Source organism: Ostrinia furnacalis, unplaced genomic scaffold (assembly GCF_004193835.3).
Source record: "Ostrinia furnacalis isolate ACB-3 unplaced genomic scaffold, ASM419383v2 OfSCF2163, whole genome shotgun sequence".
Taxonomy (NCBI): domain Eukaryota; kingdom Metazoa; phylum Arthropoda; class Insecta; order Lepidoptera; family Crambidae; genus Ostrinia; species Ostrinia furnacalis.
The window spans coordinates 394,657-413,882 of record NW_021132402.1 but is presented as its reverse complement, the minus strand read 5'-3'; the positions used below and the strand labels follow the sequence as shown (position 1 = coordinate 413,882).

Here is a 19,226-nt window from a genome sequence, read left to right as displayed (position 1 = left end):
AAAAGCGTAAAAAATACAATCCTATTCTAAGTGTGTGCAAGACTCAAAATGAATACTTAAAATATGATAAAAGATATAAATATTGTTTAATTGTTTATCAACAAACTAAGTCAACAAAACATTTTCATGTAGAATACTCTTTATCTGCACGTGGAACGAAACAACCAATATTATTCCACGAGATGGCGCTACAGCCTACTTAGAGTTGTGACGATAATTTTGTAAGATGGCGCTAGAAGTTAGAAGTTAAAACTTAATTTTTGATTTTGTTTTTTAATAATAATAATTAATGTGTCTACAGTAACTGGTAGAATTTCTCCATATATCGTGCAAAATGTTTTGATTTTACGTTACACACTTGTTGTGAAGCAAAAAGCCTGACTCCTATTTAATCGAATTTTCACCACTTTACATTGGTAAGTACCTAAGTACCTAAAGTACTTACTCGTCGTATGTACTTACGTTATTTCAGTTTTGTTAGTAAAAACTTAGACTAATATAATCTAAGGTAAATAACAACAAAGACTGATTTATTTCATCACTAGCTTTCCGCCCACGGCTTCGCCCGCGTGAAATTTTGTCTGTCACCTTAGATTTTATTAATCTAAGTCTGTCACAGAAAAACTTTTTCGGGCGCGACCCTCTTTTAAAAACTGAGATTTTTACTCCTTTTCCATACTAGGTACCTACTTAACTACCAACTTTTACAATAAGATATAATTATGATGGTTAGGTAGGTATGGCTACATAACTTTCTTGTACAATACAAGTTGATACAGGTAGGTACCTACTACCTAGGTAGGTTTTCTATGGATTATATTTATCCTACAAAGTTTTTATTATGATGATTATAATTAGGTACCTACCTACCTACACGATAGAGGTGAGCCTTAAAGTAAGTGTAAATAGGTGGCTTTTAGCTAAGTTTACCAACATAGGTAGTACTCACCTGGCATAGTTATCTACTACAATACATTTAAGTAAACAGTCTAAAATGTAGTAATGTTATGTCTCTAATAACTTAGGTTACTTATTTATCTGCCTGAAATATGTTTAAAAAAAACTTATGTACTTACCTACTTACCTATTTTGTTTTAGGATTACCTACAAAATAGTTATGAGCAGAAGAGCAAGATAAGTGACCAAAAAATAATAAGAACCCTGAATCTGATGAGGCAAGGTAAGATTTTATAAAATATTTAATAACTAATAATAATAATAAAACGTTTATTTTAAACATAGATCCATAGGTGTTAGTAATATGATAATCTTAATCTAGTGTCTACTGTCATAACTCAACTACCTTCTAATTAAGTATTATTTGTTAGGTAGATTATTTAATCTAAGGTTAGGTAGGACTTTCTCTACTTTAGATTAACCTGCAGGATAACCAAGGTGTCTTGTGGCAAGGTAGCTAAGTATACAGGGTGAAATTATGTAATGCCACCTGGAGGAAAAGTACTCTTAAGTCTTAATACTGTAGATAGAAAATTTTTAAAAGAAATACAACTGCATTCAAATATTTCTTGCCACACCCGGGAATCGAACTAACTAAAATCTGTTAAAAATTACACCCTGTATTTTTATTACGTCGATCGTCAGGGTTAACTAACTATGGGTGTAATTTAATAGGATGAAATATCTCTAACAAATTTGATATCAAATGAAAGGAAAACCATGAAATCTTAAATTACAACTGTCTACAGCATTTTTGCGCACGGGTTATGCATAACTTATTTTTATTGCTTTATAGGCTAGAAATAAGAATAACAACAAAAAATTGTTCTGAATTTGCTTTTATGTGTAAAAAATAGAAAAATTCATATCAATGAATGTATGAAACATCAACATAGAGATAATTTAATTTGTTGCCAGATATATTTTTTTCTTTCTTTCTTTCATTCTTTCTAAAACATACCAAACATCCATTTAAGATTCATTCTCACAAGAGAAAAATTAAAATAGAGTCCAAATATTTATTACAAATGAAAAGTTCTAATTGCCTGTCATGTTCCATAGAAGATTTTTCTTATAAAAATCTAACTCTATCATGCTTTCAGTATACTGGCCTTGGTAACGTCGTCTCTTAAATCCCACTATATTTTGATGAAAGCGTGTCCCTTGTTCTTGCGAATAAGCCCCCATAATTATCTATAAATATATCCCAATGAGAATGTGACGTGCATCTTTAGGGATATTCTACTATGAAGATGGAAAATTCAAATCGCTATAACTTCTTAAAAAGCAAATATTTTCGATTTGTAATCGCACTTTTTTATATAAATTTGCTTATATAATCAGAATATAATAAGTAAAATCCATGCGCAAAAAAAAATTTTTTTTTTGTTGACCGGTGTTATTTATGATAAATTATTAACATGAATCTCCATGATAGGTAGGATTACTCAGAAGCTCATGAGACAGTAGGTACTTAGCACTTGTGTTTTTAAGTTTATCATAGTCTTGAGTTATACTTTTACGTTGAGAAACAATGTGTTTTATCTACATGCAAAGTAGAGTGTAAAAATATTAGGTAATACCTAATCTAGCGATCCATAGTGAGGCTCCATGCATCGTGAAGATCCGTGGTGCGGTGCGATGTCAATTTAATTTAATGACATGAATTTACATAGTAGGTAATTATGTGCCATGAAAAGTGATTGACCTAAGTTGGTACCTATCTACTTAGGGACACGCTAAGTGAATTAGGCCATAGAGCATAAGTAAGCTTCGATGAATTGAATAATTAAAAATAAAAAAGTGGATTTAATAATGAAATCACCTCATTAGGATGGTACCTACCTACTTTGCACAGTAAGTTGTTCAGCGCGGAGCGCGAGTTCGCTTGGCCGCCGGAGCGCCCGCACTGGGAGCACGCGCGCCATAAACACCCATTCTGAGAGCACGTTTACTTAATCTCCCATAAAATATACATTTAATCGGTCCACCTGCGAGATCGCCACCTTCCTTATCGGAACGCATTCTAGAAGCCGCACGGTCGTGTTATTAGCATTTTAAGGCATTGTCAAAAGAATTCTTCAGCCGAGCTTTCATTAAGAGCGCCCGTCCGGCGGTTATCTGATGGGATCTTTTGTATATTTATTGGAGCATCAAAGCGGGCTGGGTGTAGCGCGGTAGCCCCTAAACCCGACAGTTTAATACCTCTCATAAAGCGGGCAGTCACCGCACAGCCGCTACCGATAATTTCTCTTATTGTCTCGATAAATTAGCTTAATTAGGGTGTAAAAAATACGGTGTGGAATCTAGCGGTCGCGGTGGGTGGGCCTCGGCGACTGACGGGGACAGACAAATCTAATTAGCGCCATTAGCGGCACTGCAACACTCCCGCGAACAAATGCACCGCTGATTAATCGATGTGGCAAATCTCTGATAAACCTAAGCACATTTTAATTCATTACGAGAACAGTTTTTAATTCCTTAATAATCCTGATTGCAATTTTTATCTACGATGTTAGTCCGAGTCAATAGAAACTGTCAATTTTGTAAATATTTGTATACTAGTGATGGCGTCACTTGTATGTAGGTACGTTACCTATTCTGTAACACTTTTCAATCGTCAGACTTGCTAAAAAAATCTGAATCTGAAAATCGACTTGTGTGTGATACCTAGTTATATCCATCATATCCCATTTATCGTTAACTTTACTTTACAACAATTCAATGTACCCACCTATTATGTAATCAAAAATCAAATTTATTTATGAGATTCTGTATTATGATCGAAAAAAAATGACAATAGAAACTGTTCTATTGTTGCGGACACATTATGATGTCTACGATTTAGGTACAAGGTACCTACTACCTAACCTACACAATACCAATAGGTACCTACAATGTAACAACAAATTTCAACGAATGTAATAAATATTAATTGAACTTAATTAGATTCCACGAAACTGGTCCTCTCACAAAAACCTAACCGCCGGCGACCGAATGTCTCCAAAATGAGGGCATCCGATTCAATTCCAGCGATTGGACATCTACCTGCGCCGCATGCCGCTCGGTAACTTGAATTTACGAAAAACTAACTGAATAAATGCACCACGTACCTACTAAGAACGTGAAAGTATGGCATCTATGAATTCTTAGCACCTGAATTTGTATCGGTATTGGTAACGCCACTCCGATAAACCCACTTTTCCACAGTAGGTACTTAGGTACATTTATAATTAGGTACACGCACGTTTTTGCCACGGATGCAAACGCACGACGCTGCATATGGCACACAATACAGACGCGGCGGAGTCCGTGGAATCTCGAAACTATCCTGCGCGCGCCCATTCACTGACTGAGCCGGGCAGGAGTTAGGTACCGACGCGTCCAATGTAGCCGGTGACAACTGATCAACGTGAGCGCATCCCATGCGCTGTCAAAAGCATTTTGCGACAGGCATCAATCAATAATGGTGCGTTATTTTAGCCATAAAATTCTCTTAATAAAACCAACCAAGGCATAACCGCTGGCTAGGCAAGTTTTCTTTAACGAGGCGATAAAATCTGCGCGCTAGATCTATCTAAATCAATAATATCTAATTATTAATTAGATAGATGCATTGCGATGTGTGTGATGTATAAAACTCACATTAATTTATGTAGTTAAATATCGCAAACGTGCATGTAGGTATCTACGATTTTTTTATACATACAGTCAGCGTCAAATAGATTAAGACACCCAAAGTTTTGTAAAATCTATAGAAGCAAAATAAAACACAAACAGCACAATTTCAGGAACCGCCCGCGGTGCCGCGGAGTAGGTACCTACCTAAAATAAATGTAGAGTCTTACCAAAATAGATAAAGATAGGTAGAATGTTAATGCTATACCTAAGTATAAAACAAACTAATGTAGTAATAAACTTAATGAAATATGTAGTTACATTTATACGAATAAATAAGTAGCTCCTTTAAAATAAAGCAAATGCAATACAAGTTCCATCAATTCCTGCTAGAGTTTCAAATAGTTATCTGATTCGCTACGTTTTGTTTTGACGTTTTGACGTCCACTGCTAAAACTAGCCCTTTCCACTGATTTCAGGTGGGCATGGGTCGGTTGGAATAGGCCTACATACAGTTATTCGTTTCGGTAATCGGTGACTTTATTTCCAGATATTTCTGTCCGAATTACATAAATCACATATAGATAGAATATCTAATACATATTTTGTACGTTGTACTATAATAAAGTAATTCCATTGCTGCTGACTTATAAGCGACCGTATTATCTACGTAACCATCGTACTTTACTAATATGTAGGTAATTACTTATGGCCTAGGTAGGTACAGTAAGTTGAATGTCGCAATATGAGCACCCGCACCGAGCCGTTCCATTAGCATTACAAATAAGTTGATTATACACTACTTGTCTGCATAATTAGAGAAAAACCCACATGTCTAATTACAAAATCTTCCATATTATACAGTGTGAGTCACGTTAAAGTGTACATATGAAAATATATGAAACTAGACCTATTTTTATCGACAAAAAAGAGGTCATAAATTTTTTGAGATTTATTTTTTATTTTTTATAGAATTAAACGTAATAACTTTTAAACTAAGCGGTATATCCTGATAAAATAAAAACAGTAATAATGCTAAATAAATGGCAATACTAAAAAAATACATAAAATACACAAAAAATAAAAAATTATACTTTTTGAAAAAAAATCTACTTTTAAATTCGTGTTTTTTTGGTTATTTGATAAATTTCTCCAAAAAACGCCCCTATAACCGGTGGTTTTTATCACTTTGTATTATTTTCTATCGTATTACCTTCGTAAAACCAAAAATCGCATATCTCTATCCCTATCACAACGTTTACAATGATCGTTTGAACTAAGCCTCTCCGGGCGCGCCATTCAAAGCTTCGTTATCAACGAAACTGAAAATGGCTCTAGATTTGTAATTTTGATAAAGACAAGTTAGATTTCAAATAAAAACAAAAGATTTCGAAGTAAAATAAGCTTTTTAGTTAAAATTAAAATTGTCTCTACCTGTAGCGGAGAATAATGTTGTGGCAGGCCTTTGTTCAAACGATCATAGCAAATGTTATGATAGGGATAGAGACATGGGATTTTTGGTTTTACAAAGATAATAGGATAGAGAATAATAAAAAGTAATAAAAACCACCTGTTATAGCGGCATTTTTTGGAGAAATTTATCAAATAACCGAAAAAACACGAATTTAAAAGCAGATTTTTGTCAAAAAGTATCATTTTTTATTATTTGTTGACCTTTTTTGTGTATTTTATGTATTTTTTTAGTATTGCCTGTTATTTAGCATTATTTCTGTTTTTATTTTATCAGGATATACCGCTTAGTTTAAAAGTTATTACGTTTTCTTTACAATAAGTAATTGGAAGAAAAAAAATTCTATAAAAATTTTTAAAAAAATCTCAAAAAATTTTTGACCTCTTTTTTGTCGATAAAATTAGGTCTAGTTTCATCTATTTTCATATGTACACTTTAACGTGACTCACACTGTATTAAAAACCTACCTGAACTACTTAGCTAGCTTTATGAAACAAAACATTTTGTAGTTATTGAAAATGAAACGTATATTTAAATGTTTTTCTTGGTACTCACTACTCTTGAAGATATTGAAGATTTTCTAACCAATCCTTTTTCTTTGCCGTCCAGTGTAGTTAGTTATTTATGAATTGTAACCATATTATTCTTTAGAGTAAAAAGTTTTTTTTTTTCAATAGGTACTCATAATTATACATATCGTAGCTACTACTTTTAAATAAATAAATAAATTCTTTATTGACATAAAGTGTTACACGAAAACATACACACAGTAATGAAAGTAGATTACAACAATCTAGATAGGTAGGTAGTTAGGTACACAAACAGTATGTTGAGTGAATCAAAAATATGAAGATGACGCAGTAATATTACAAGCTAGCTGGGCAAGTGAGCGTTACATTTTGATGGACAAATGTTTTAACATTATATCCATCTTATTATAGTTATATAATTTTTTAGATATTTTTGTATACATAGCCTATAAGCTGTTGTGAATTTTGACCGAGTCTGAGTTTTAAATCACACAAAACCACTTTTCACTTTTTTCTGCTGAGTTTTTTGACCGGATGAGTTTTGAATGTATCATATTACCTATAATAGTACCTATACAGTGTGTGCGGGCATGTAGTAATCCAAACTTACTTTAAGGGCGTAATCTATGGACAATTTTATTGCTAAAAATACTTCAAAGGGGCTTCTGACCCATTTCTCGCAAAATTACAAGGATTTAAGTTTTTATTTTTTAATATTCACCTCTTCCTTCAAAAACAAAGTCTTCCTACTAATATTATAAATGTGAAAGTTTTTATGAATGTTTAGATGTCTGTTAACATGTTTCTTTCACGCAAAACCTACTTAACGGATTTGATGAAATTTTACAGTATTATTGTTTACTAGCGGCCGCCCGCGACTTCGTACGCGTGGATCCCGTTTTACCTCCTTCATCTATCTTACACGGTTTAGATTTTTTCATACAAATGTTTTTTCCCGCTAACTCCCGTTCCCGTGGGAATTTTGCAATATTCTGTTGTAACTAAGCTTTAAGTTTACTAAGGTATCTGCATGCCAAATTTCAAGCGTCTAACTTAAGCGGTGTAGATTTTTCATACAAAAGGATTTTCCCGCTAATTCCTGTTCCCGTGGGAATTCCTAAGTATACTATAACCTGCCCAGGAGTATGAAGAATAATTGTACCAAGTTTCGTTAAAATCAGTCGAGTAGTTTTTGTTTCTATAAGGAACATACCTACAGACGGACAGACAGACAGACAGATAAAAAATTTACTGATTGCATTTTTGGCATCAGTATCGATCACTAATCACCTCCTGATAGTTATTTTGAAAATATATTTCATGTACAGAATCGACCTCTACAGATTTATTATAAGTATAGATAACCTAGAATAACATATAGGCTATTATAATTTATGACGATCTGTGACAAATTAAATTTCACGTGGGTGAAGCGGCGGGCTAAAGCTAGTTTTATATCATGAAAATTATCTATTGGTAGAAATAGAAAACAGACAAAAGTTTCATACATTTTAAGGGAGTAAGACTGGATTTAAGTAGAAAAAAAACGTGACTTTTTCAGTTATTTTTATCAGTCGTTATTGTTGAACAAAGATACCCCTTCCCAGCGATTCCACAGCGCGGTTGTGTTGTAAAATAACTGAAAAAGAATTGTCATGTTTTTTTCTAATGAAATAAAAATTATAAAATATTTGCTTTAGTGTTAAGGTGCTCACGCTATCACTTGTTTTATAATGAAGAGGTAAAAACTAAAAATTAAAAACTTGAATCCTTGTAATTTAGTGAGAAATGTGTCTAGTCCCAGATTTTAAGTACATATTTTCATCGATAGGCCTTTGTTCAGCAGTGGACGTCAATCGGCTGAAACAACAACAAGAACTAATTGTCCATAGATCACGCCTTTAAAGTTTGATCAACTACATTCCCGGACATAAGTAGGTACTGTAATAAAAATATGATTTTAATAATAACAGCTTACAAATAGAATAGAAAGTCAAAAAATTTTAATGTAATATTTTTATCTATGAGAACTGAATGTTTGTTGCCAAGACGAGATCATATTACTGACTCTCCCATTGTAAAAAGTTATAAATAAAATATATGAAGTACATGTAGAGCCTGCGCTGCCCGCATCCAGGCTCTTCCCGCAACCTTTACCAGATCGTCGGTCCACCTAGTAGGAGGCCTGCCCACGCTACGTCTTCCAGCCCGTGGTCGCCACTCGAGAACTTTTCTGCCCCACTTCTTGTGGAAAACCTTGGAGGAGGCCTTTGTCCAGCAGTGGACGTCATTTGGCTGAAACGAACGAACGAACATGTAGAGCCAAGCTTGTAACTACTACGTATATTTTATACATACACGCCCTTACTAAACAAACTTTATTACACCTTAGTCAAAATATAATATTAAGTTACTTTTTCACGCAAAAACTACTGAGCTGTAAGTTTTTAATACTTTGTGTCACTAATAAAATACTATACCATAAGCGCGGCGCGGCGGAGTCGCATGTCTTATCACTGGTATATCTAGGGCGCAGATAATATCGTTTCGTTATCGGAAACTTATCTACTTACTAGCAAACGGTTTATATTTGGTTCTTTCAGTGTTTAGCCAATAACCGTTTGGTCATATATCTGGTTTGAACTAAAATGGGAAGGTACACTATATGGTGTCGCTCTGGTTGAATCTTGTGCCTGAAATGAGGTGTGAAAAAAGTCGACTTTCTAGAAGTTCCGGAGGCAATCTGTGCTTCCGGAAAATTAAGGTTATTATAAAATCTGAAAATTTCAGAAAACTTGACGACTATTTTAACTTGTCGCGTTCAATTAATATGGATTTAGAAGACATTGAGAGGACTTATTTTCACGCGTAACTACTAAGTAGAGCTAGCTACATTAAAATTTTATTTCTGTTCTTGGGTAAGTTACAGGTTTGTACGTAAGAACTTTTTTTTAATTTTTATTTTTAACTCACGAGGTTATTACAATTTTTAAATTGGCGCTAATGTTTGTACGCTCACGGTAATTCGGCCATGATACTGCGATGGCAGTAGGCGTGTCGCGGCGAGATCAAACGTCCCGCCTCACCGAGCGCTGCGCCCGCGCCTGGAATGCGCGCCGACAAAGAACCACCATCACGAACGACAATGTACACATACGTATACTGGCTATCTAAACTATCGGAATTCGGTCCGGAGCCGAAACGGCCGGCAAAGATCGAGTATTAATTACATCGAATTAGTTCTAATCGATTTGGAGAAACGCGTGTTCTGAATGCTCATCTATTTCGGCATCGATAGCAGTTCTTGATTACACAGTAGTCTTTGTTATGCTATGAACATTGGACTTAACCGGAGGAGGCATTCAAATTCCGTGATAATGTAGAGGATTAATATCATGTTCATTACAAGCTTCATAATTTCTGTGCCGGCGTCGTTAATATGCAGAATGCTTTCAATGGATTTAAAATGCTTACAAAAACAAATTACATTATTATGTTAAGGTAGTACTTATTATAGTTGCAATCAGATTTTGTCGTAATTTTACTCAGTGCTTGAAATGTTTTTAATCGGTTTTATAGCTTGCCTTGTTTGTTTATATGTTTGAGTTAATATTTCGGTTTCGGTTTGTATGGGTTACATGGGTACCTACTATGAGTAGGTAAGTCTGTATAATGTTAGAGATATTCCCTGTGTTACCCACTACCTACCCCAAAAATAGTACCTACTTACATACTTTAAGTACTTAATTTAAATTAAATTACTTATAATTAACTAACATTTACGTCATGTCAGCCGCTTTTTGGGAAGAAATATTTCAGTTATGTAATTTTAATTATTATATGATAATATATAGTTTTATGTGAGCATAATTATATTTTATTTGCAACGCAATAAAACTGAGAATTTTTATTAATATTATAAAATTAAACAAAGCAGTTAACACTTCGAAGCATTCGGCCCGCCCCCTCGTGGGAGCGGACGCAAATATTTATTCCTAATTAAATAAAGTTTATTGCTCATATTAATCTCAATAAAAGTGTCTTAGATCGCGGCTCGCAATCGGGTCGCGGGTGGAATGTAAATACATTTTTACCGTGAAAATAAAACTAATTAAGTGTGTGTCGTGTTCCGCTTTCACCCTTTGTACGCGGTTCGCGCTCGCGCCGCGCGAGACAAAGCCGTGCGCGCGGAGACAATCGGATGCCTCGGCGGGACAATGCCGCTCCTGAGGGATAATTATTATATTGTACTTTAGGCTGCTGCTTTATTGTTCACCAAAATCTTTAGGAATTCGTTGTTTAACATACTTTGCCAATAAGACAGATTCGCTCAAGGGACGCCATTAACAGGATCGTTAAACACATTAAGCCGCTTAAGATTATTTGTTTGTAACAAATTATTTTCTGTAAATTATAAAATTGTCCTCAAAATGACATAACTACCTACCTACCTACCTACCGATAAGCATTTGTGTAGGTAATATCTTTTAGCGATTGATGACTCTTATTATTTTATCATTGGTTTTCTAAAAAGTGAAACTAAACCGGAAGTTCTTTCAATATTCAGTTCTTCCTATAAATAGAACCTTGTTTACTAAAATACCTACTTACATAGGTACTTAATGACAATCAATAAAATTAAATTAATATTACTGTTTTGTTTCAAAGTTAACATTGATGATTGTTAATTGGAGATAACGATCTCCAGTTTCCGAATATTAACCTGCAACAGGCTGATTTTTGCTTCTAAATATGTAACATAACTATTATTTTATTTTGGTTTATTACACTTTGTTCACCTGGGTGATAATCACCTATCACCCAGGTGAACAAAGAAAGTAGAATAAACCATTATTTTTATGGTTGAGTTTCATTTTACTCACCACTCCCTCAAATGTTTGAAACACTTAACTTGATACGTATATTACTTAGTCTGCTAGCGTATACCAACGTAAGATGTGTATTAAAAACTGGGACCCTCGCAGGTGAAGTTTCCGTCCACATAATTACTCCGAGTAGGATCGGGAGTTAATCCGCGCTCCATTAGCGAACTTGCGAGTTCAAGTGGAAATTAATAATACTCATGACTCGCACGCATCCCCGCCTGATACTGATACCTAGTGATGGGGTGTCCCGCTGCGTCTTTCAGGACACCTACCAGGCACTGGTGCACAAATTCGTGTTAATAAAAGATAACTACTTCTCTACTAATATGTAACTAATAATACTAATTCAAATAACTTGAAAAAATCTAGCTGCCTAAATGCGGGAATTGTACCCACGACCTTTCGTTTGCGCAGGCGAATTACTCTTCTATCTGGATAAACCAGTCGCCAAGTGTAACATAGTAACTTTAACAAAAATTGCAATTTTCTTGTTATTACGGTTTTGCATAATAAAAAGAAATAGTAAATAATTCAGTAATTTACTCGCCATTTGCCCATATTATACGAGTGCTTGAATGTAATAAAAGTAGGTCCTACAATTTTGTATTGATAACGTGAATTCCGAGGATATAATATTATGGACGAAACGATCATGAGAAGTTGTAGTGGGATGGGACGCTACAGTATCCATGAGGCGTCACTAGCCCAGCCCGCGCGCAACATTCCGGAAACTTTTTCCAAAGGCCAATTACTCTGCCGCGTGGAGTTATTGCTAAATATTTCCATATTTTGCCCGCCGTTTCTCGAAATTAAAAAAGTAACGCGCTTTCGTCATGCAACATCACTAATTGCAGAGTAATTGCGCGGCCGCGGGCTAGGCCGCGAAATGCGGACAAGCTTTCATCTATTTCTTAATTGATCTAAATAGTTATTTGGACAGGAAACCATAAAATTTTGCATTTGAAAAATGTTTTTGTGAAATCTAATTTTAATTGGATGAGCTTCAGAAGTAACAGAGACATTCTTGATGTCACGTTTTATTGTTAACTAGCGGCCCGCCCGTGACTTCGTACGCGTGGAGGTGGACCCTGTTTTACCCCCTTAGGACTTTGCCACACTTGACGAGAATGCCGTTGCGGAATAGCAATATCTTGTATTGGCAAAAGACCCGCGACGTCATTTCCGTCAAGTGTGTCGCCGGCCTTAGGGGTGGAGTTTCGTAAAATCCGTTCTTAGCATACATTTTAAATTTCAAGCCTCTTACTTCAAAAACATAGGATTTTCAAACAAACTACTAACCCCCCATTTTACCCCCTTAGGGCGGTTGATTTCTTAAGATTATTAATAATATCTAGAGAGCCTACATTCAAAATTTCAAATCTCTTACTCTAAGAACATAGGACTTTCATACAAAATTCCTAACCCCCCTTTTACTAGGGGGGATTTACCCTTGATTTCTAAAGACACATTATTAGTACCTACATCTCATAACATCTAGAGAGCATACATTTTAAATTTCAAATCTCTTATTTAAAAAACAGAGGACCTTCATACAAACTTCCAAGTTCCAACCCCCTTTTTACCCCTTAGGAGTTGAATTTTGCAAAATCTCGTCTTAGTGAGCACTTACGTTTTAAAAGGAACCCCCATGCTAAATTTGAGACTCCTAGTACTTGTAGTTTCTGAGATTTCGTGATGAGTGAGTGAGTGAGTCAGCCCAGTGGAAATCAATTGGAGAGAGAGGCCCATGTTCAGCAGTGGACGTCCTATGGCTGAAAATAATGATGATGAATGAGTCACTGACAGTAGTGACAGTCACACCTTTTGCTTTTTTGTATAGTATAAATAATATGTAGGTAGGTACATGCTTTTAAATATACCTCATTACACAGTATGTATTAAAACTTATTATTTAAAATTAAAACATCCAAGTAGCAAACAACCTAACAATACAATGTTTTATTAATGATTTTTTTTATCGATTTCTAGGGACAATTAGATTCAGATCATGTTTCGGATGGATCGCGCTATTTTTTTTTACAGCTCCAAGTTCAATATTTATACTCTGGAGTGCCGACAGGCGAGCCAGCCAGCTGGTGCGCGGCGCCGCGTGGTCTCGCAGGCGACGCCCGCGCCACCGGAACCGGAACTCTATTGTTTTTAAATCGAGTGACCGATGCGTGAGCGCAGCCGCCACTGGCCGCTCCATATTTCGCGTATTTCGCTGATATTTATGTCGTGCTCTATGCTACCACCTGCCGTCGGACGACCAACGATGGTTCAACGACCGGCCCCATTTATGTTACCTATGTATGTAACCATTAAAATAGCATGTTCATTTCCGAACTTTCGCCTTGATATTGTTAAATTATAAAATGTCTCTATATTCAGTGTGTGCTCTTAGGTAGGCTTTCTCCAACTGTCTTCAAAGTTTCAAGAAACGTAATGTATTCTGCAGCATGTTAGGCTAACCTTAGGGAAGTTAGACGAACGTCGTTTTTCCATTTGTTTCTGGCCTTCTGTTTTTCTGGTGCCGTCTCGGAAATACCAGTGGTCTGCATGCTCTATTTGTTATCTAGTTTTTCGACGCAACATATTCTGTCCATTTCTGATATTATGTACTTATAATAAAGGGACTTTTGAATAGTTCTTGATTACCAATAATTATCTTGATACGGATAATGACACGAGCACAGATAATAAATAATATGTATAATGACACGCGACACGATTCCTGTTGCCGAGCTGATGGTTAGCAGTGGTAGAGTAAAAATATAACTCTGAACACAGACCTGTAGAGCAATCATAAAATAGGTAAAACAACAAGCCCATACCAGGTATTGGATATTTATTTTATTCAGACCAAGGCAATGGCGGTAGCACTCAAAATAACTTTAGTAGGTAATATAATTTATTTTTAACTCGTATGTTAATAAAATTTTGGTGACTAAGTATAAGTTATTTCGATACCAAGCTGAACATCAATCAAGCTTTGATTTTAGACTGAGCAGAGTATCTAGTAGTCTGCTGCTATTGCGTAAATGAAGCTGTGGCTTACTCTCACCTGCATGCAGCCACTTTCATCGACTGGGGCCATTAGCGCCCAGCGGCACGAGCGCAATCCGATTACACCAAAGGGCATAACCACCACACTAGCTCTGGACTGGACCTAGATTACAAATACCCTCTGTTATTCTCGGTCTATCTTGGCTAAGTTGCTTTTGTTATGATGTCGTTGTCTTGCTTTTTTTGTGATTAAGGATCTAGTTTATGCTTTACAGCATAACCTAGATTCTAATCACAATTCAACACTATAATACAAGTAGGTACGAATATATTATACTCATAACTGGTACGAGTATTAGTGTTAAAATTGTATTTTATCTGACAAAGTTTCATGCTTATCTACCTAACCATCTAGGTTTAATACAAATATCTATGATATAGCAGGTAATAAAGTTGGAGTAAAGCAAAAAAAAATATTTTTTCGAAACTGTATGAATGCCAGGCACATTAACGGACATAGAAACAGCGATAAATACATCGGATGGAGGCAAAAACAGATATAGCTTGTATTTTGGACTCATTAGGGCATTTGTAGTAAGACCGGCTGCCGATTGGAGCGCAGGGATGGACTCAAGAAGGCATTCCAATTCTAGTGAAAACGTACCTATGAAAAAGCCTTCCGTACCTATGAAATTGACGTTTTTTCTGAAGAATTCGAAGAAAAGACATTTTTCAACAAATATTAAGAGCTCTTTTTAAAAAAAATGTACTTACACTGAAATAGCATTAAGTTAATCATCATTTATAACATTATTACCTTTGGAAATAAATTGTGAGTTAGTATCTCGTACCTGAAATCTATAATTTTAAAACATTTTTTTATGCATTACTTACAAGCCAGGTATTTGACCACAATCTCACCTGATGTTAAGTGTTAATTAGAGTTAGGTACAAAAGGCGAAAAATTGCTTTTATCGTAGGGTTTAATCACATCTATCCGTTTTTCCATTGGCATTTTATTTTTATATGTACACCAGTGCGTCAGTGAATGGTTTGTGTTGTTCCAGAATGCGACCAGACTCCCCTCCGCGATGCTGTTGCTGCTGTCCCGGGTAGAGAGCGAGGTAAGTGCTAGATTTAAGTTTTTAAAGCTATTTATTAGATTTATCAATCGTCAATTATGTCTGCAAAATAACATGTACAGGTACAGATATTTTTTGATTATTTTATTGTAGAGCAAAATCATTTGCATCAAATACCTACCTTCTTACATCTAGGTGACAACTGTAATCATCTGCTAGCTCGCGTTGAGAACTGAAACTTGTAGGTAGGTACTCGGTTGAAGTTAAAAGTATCTGAGTATATCGAGTGGCCTGCACGCTGGGTGCTGCCCTCGCGCCGGCCGCGGCCGTTGCGGCATTAGCACACAATGCGCGCCAGCTGGGAGCGGTATCGCCGATCGCGCCGGCTGACCGCTCGGACAGCCGAGCCGAAAGAACGCATGCGCATGACACGCGTGACCTTCGAGTTCAACGATTTTTTTCAAAAATACTCACACCACAGTAATATAACTATGGATTTAATCGTTTTTTACGTTATTTTACTGTCGATCTTAAAAATCTAGTAATGAAAAAAAACACTCTTTGCCATTTTTAACATTGACTAAACTCTACCTTTTACTAATCACTCTTAAGAGATGCAAGGGGCTTGTGAATAGTATAGCGAAGGATTTAAAACAGGTTTTTCTTTTAAAGGCTTTATTTAAAAGTCGATTCACATACATCATTGAAGTCACAGTACCTAACACATCAAAATCGACTTTGCAGTCTTCTTTGAACTTAAGCCTCGAGGTTCATATTCTAACTTCGCGTGTAGACAACGTAGCGTCTGTAGCAAACGTCAGTGGGAAAGGCGCTTTTTCGCCAATCCCCGGCCCCAGAACAATAGCATAATTTGTCTTCATTAAAACATGACTCAACAGTACTATTCAGCAGTGAGAATATAACTAAGTAGCACTTAACGAGTTTGTTGCATTTCCCAGTAGAAAATGTTTAACTTTCTATGTGGTACCATATTGAGAAGGTGATTAAGGACAATGTGAAATCGAGTCGATGTGGATATGTTTTTTTTACTAGCAGTAACTTTCGAATAAAAAACAAATTCACAGTTTATCGGTTTACTGCTGAACCGAGTGCTGAACATAGGCCTCTCCAATGATAGACTTCAAATTGGCCGGTCGGTCGAGATCTTCAGTGTGTGTTACCATTGATAACATCATGGTACTGAAGCGTGGCTTTTACTATTTACTATAGGCCCTATAAAGGAAGCTCAAAGTTACACAGCGCCCTATGAAAAGTGGTGTTTCTCTACGAAATTGAAATTTCTTCAGTCGTTGCCACAGACACAAAGACAAGAAGATTTATTTATTTATTTTCACACATTTACACCATCATTACAGGTTACAGACCTAATGCAATAGCATTAGATAAACAGAGAGACACGTCAAACACATAACATCCCTTTTTTTTGCGTCGGGGGTTAAAATGTAGGAGTCGTTTGAAAGGTACATGTCTTTTACATGTCATTAGACTCATTAGAAACTCCGTTTATAAAGCATTTTGTAATTAATGTCAGACGGCAATACTCATTTAAGTCCCTACATTTTGTAAGAAGTTCGTCAATGCAACACACGCCTCACCAGTCAAGGGATGTTTTTTCTGCGCAGCATTATGCAGAGGCGACGGCGCCGCGCCAGATCCGCATTCAATGCCGCGAATACATGCATACTAAAGTACTTATTCAAGCGAATACATCAATACTATTATCGACGGGATATACCTACTCATATCAGTCGACAATCTTTGAAAAAAAGGGTTATATATTTCGTATCCCTGACTTTATCACATAAAAAATCCCATGACAAAAAAGACAGAAAAACCTGAATGACTTTGTAGGTTACTAACTGTCCCGGCAAACTTCGTACCGCCAATAAAAAGCTGTCTTACTTATCTATAATATGTTACCGGAAACGGTCGGCAACTTTAAAATTATCTAACTGGGTAGTTACATGTATACAGGTCAAAATATATTTATTTTACACATTGCGCCTTGCGCTTGCCGGTATTCTATACAATAGCTAAGAATTTTATAATGGAAAAAATAATATTCTTAATATTTTATACATTGCTCAGACGCCCTAGGCATTCTATAAAAAACCTAGTTATTTTATAGAATACCTGAATTATAAACATTGCCGGTAACATATACAAATCTCAAAGAACGTATCCTGCTTGATACCTATTACATATTTGACAATAGCTGGCTCAGCGAACTTCTGTGACATAAGGTAGGTATCAATCGCGGAAAAATGCTTACCTACTCGTTTTCATGTTGGCAATTTTAACAATATTAGTTTTCAACAATGGTAAAGGTAATATTTGCATACTTCTAAACTTCGCTGCAATAAACATGACGTAAGTTATTGTCTTTTTGCGTTGTCTTACATACTCCTCATATGGTCAGCGACCCAAAGTGTGTCTTGGCCTCCGATAGGAGATGCCGTTTACTTCGGTCTACTTGAAGCCAGTACCCTGCCTTAAGTAAATAAAAATAAATTAAGTAATACTAGGTATAGGAGCTTGTGATGACTCGCAAGTAGTAAATAAAATAGGTCAATAAAGGCACAGTTGGGATGAATAATGGCAATGGATTTTTATGACAGGTTGTTAATAGGACTTTACAATGTCAATAGATAATGTGAATCGTTTAATTAAAATGGCATATCGTCGATAATACTTGTCCAACATATCTCCCGCGTTCGCGGAAGCGCGCGCGCCGTGTAAGGGCATAATGCGCGATCTATGCGCACACATTAGCGCTACGCTCCGGATTAGGTTTATGGGATGCAGCATGCAGCCACGCTTAAAGGCATTACGAGAGAATTACGCCGTTTTTAATTTGATTTGTAGATAAAATGTATGTTAAAGTTGCTCTTGCTAAATAGGTAAAAGGTTCCTAAATGGTGAAATCTACTTCTTTAGAAACGTAATACCTGTCAATCTTCACGATACACTTGCTGACCTAGTTTCCTAAATTAGAAAATAATAATATCAACCAACTGCTTCATATTCGTTTCTTTTTCAAAAATAAAAACCAGTAAATTATTCATAAAACATAATAATATCAAGTCGTTTATTCAACACATCCGTGTAGAGTTAGATTCAGCACTATCAAATTCAGCGTGCATTAACTGATCAAAGGCGTAAATATTGTGTAGCACAATATCTGCGGCGAAGCATGATCCCGCGATTATGAAGTTTGAACGGATCAATTTCACAGCCGTCGCTCACGACCCTCCGCCCGCCCTCCGCCCGCCCGGCCGCGCCCGCCCCATCGCCTCCACCGCGCAGCCGCCCACTGGCTGGGGAGTCGGCACCCACCAGGAGTGGCTTGTCACAGTATGAAATATTATCGTCAAAAATAATTGTTTACTACAATACCCACAACACACGTATACGCCACCCGACTGCTCTGTGGCTAACGATTACAAACATATTTTAATATCAGGTATCCCGATTGTCGATCCCGCTGTATTACAGCCAGGTTACTTCACTCAATTTGCACCGTTAGCGGACGGCCTCAATTTTTCACAGTTATCGAACAATTCGGAGCGGGAACGACGCTAAGTAAGAGTTTCCTTGATTTTCCTCATTAGGGCTGAGATTTTTCCTGCGATAAGTCGCAGGTTTGTGATTTGTT

The 19,226-nt window shown here is 36.2% G+C and overlaps 1 long non-coding RNA gene across 1 annotated transcript; it reads left to right on the top strand.

The window, feature by feature from the left end:
• Positions 1–159: 159 nt before the first annotated feature.
• LOC114354813 (uncharacterized) lies at positions 160–15,578 on the top strand. The gene is made up of 3 exons (XR_003656053.1): positions 160–416; positions 1,099–1,180; positions 15,536–15,578. It is a non-coding gene; the product is annotated as an uncharacterized LOC114354813 (long non-coding RNA).
• Positions 15,579–19,226: the final 3,648 nt, after the last annotated feature.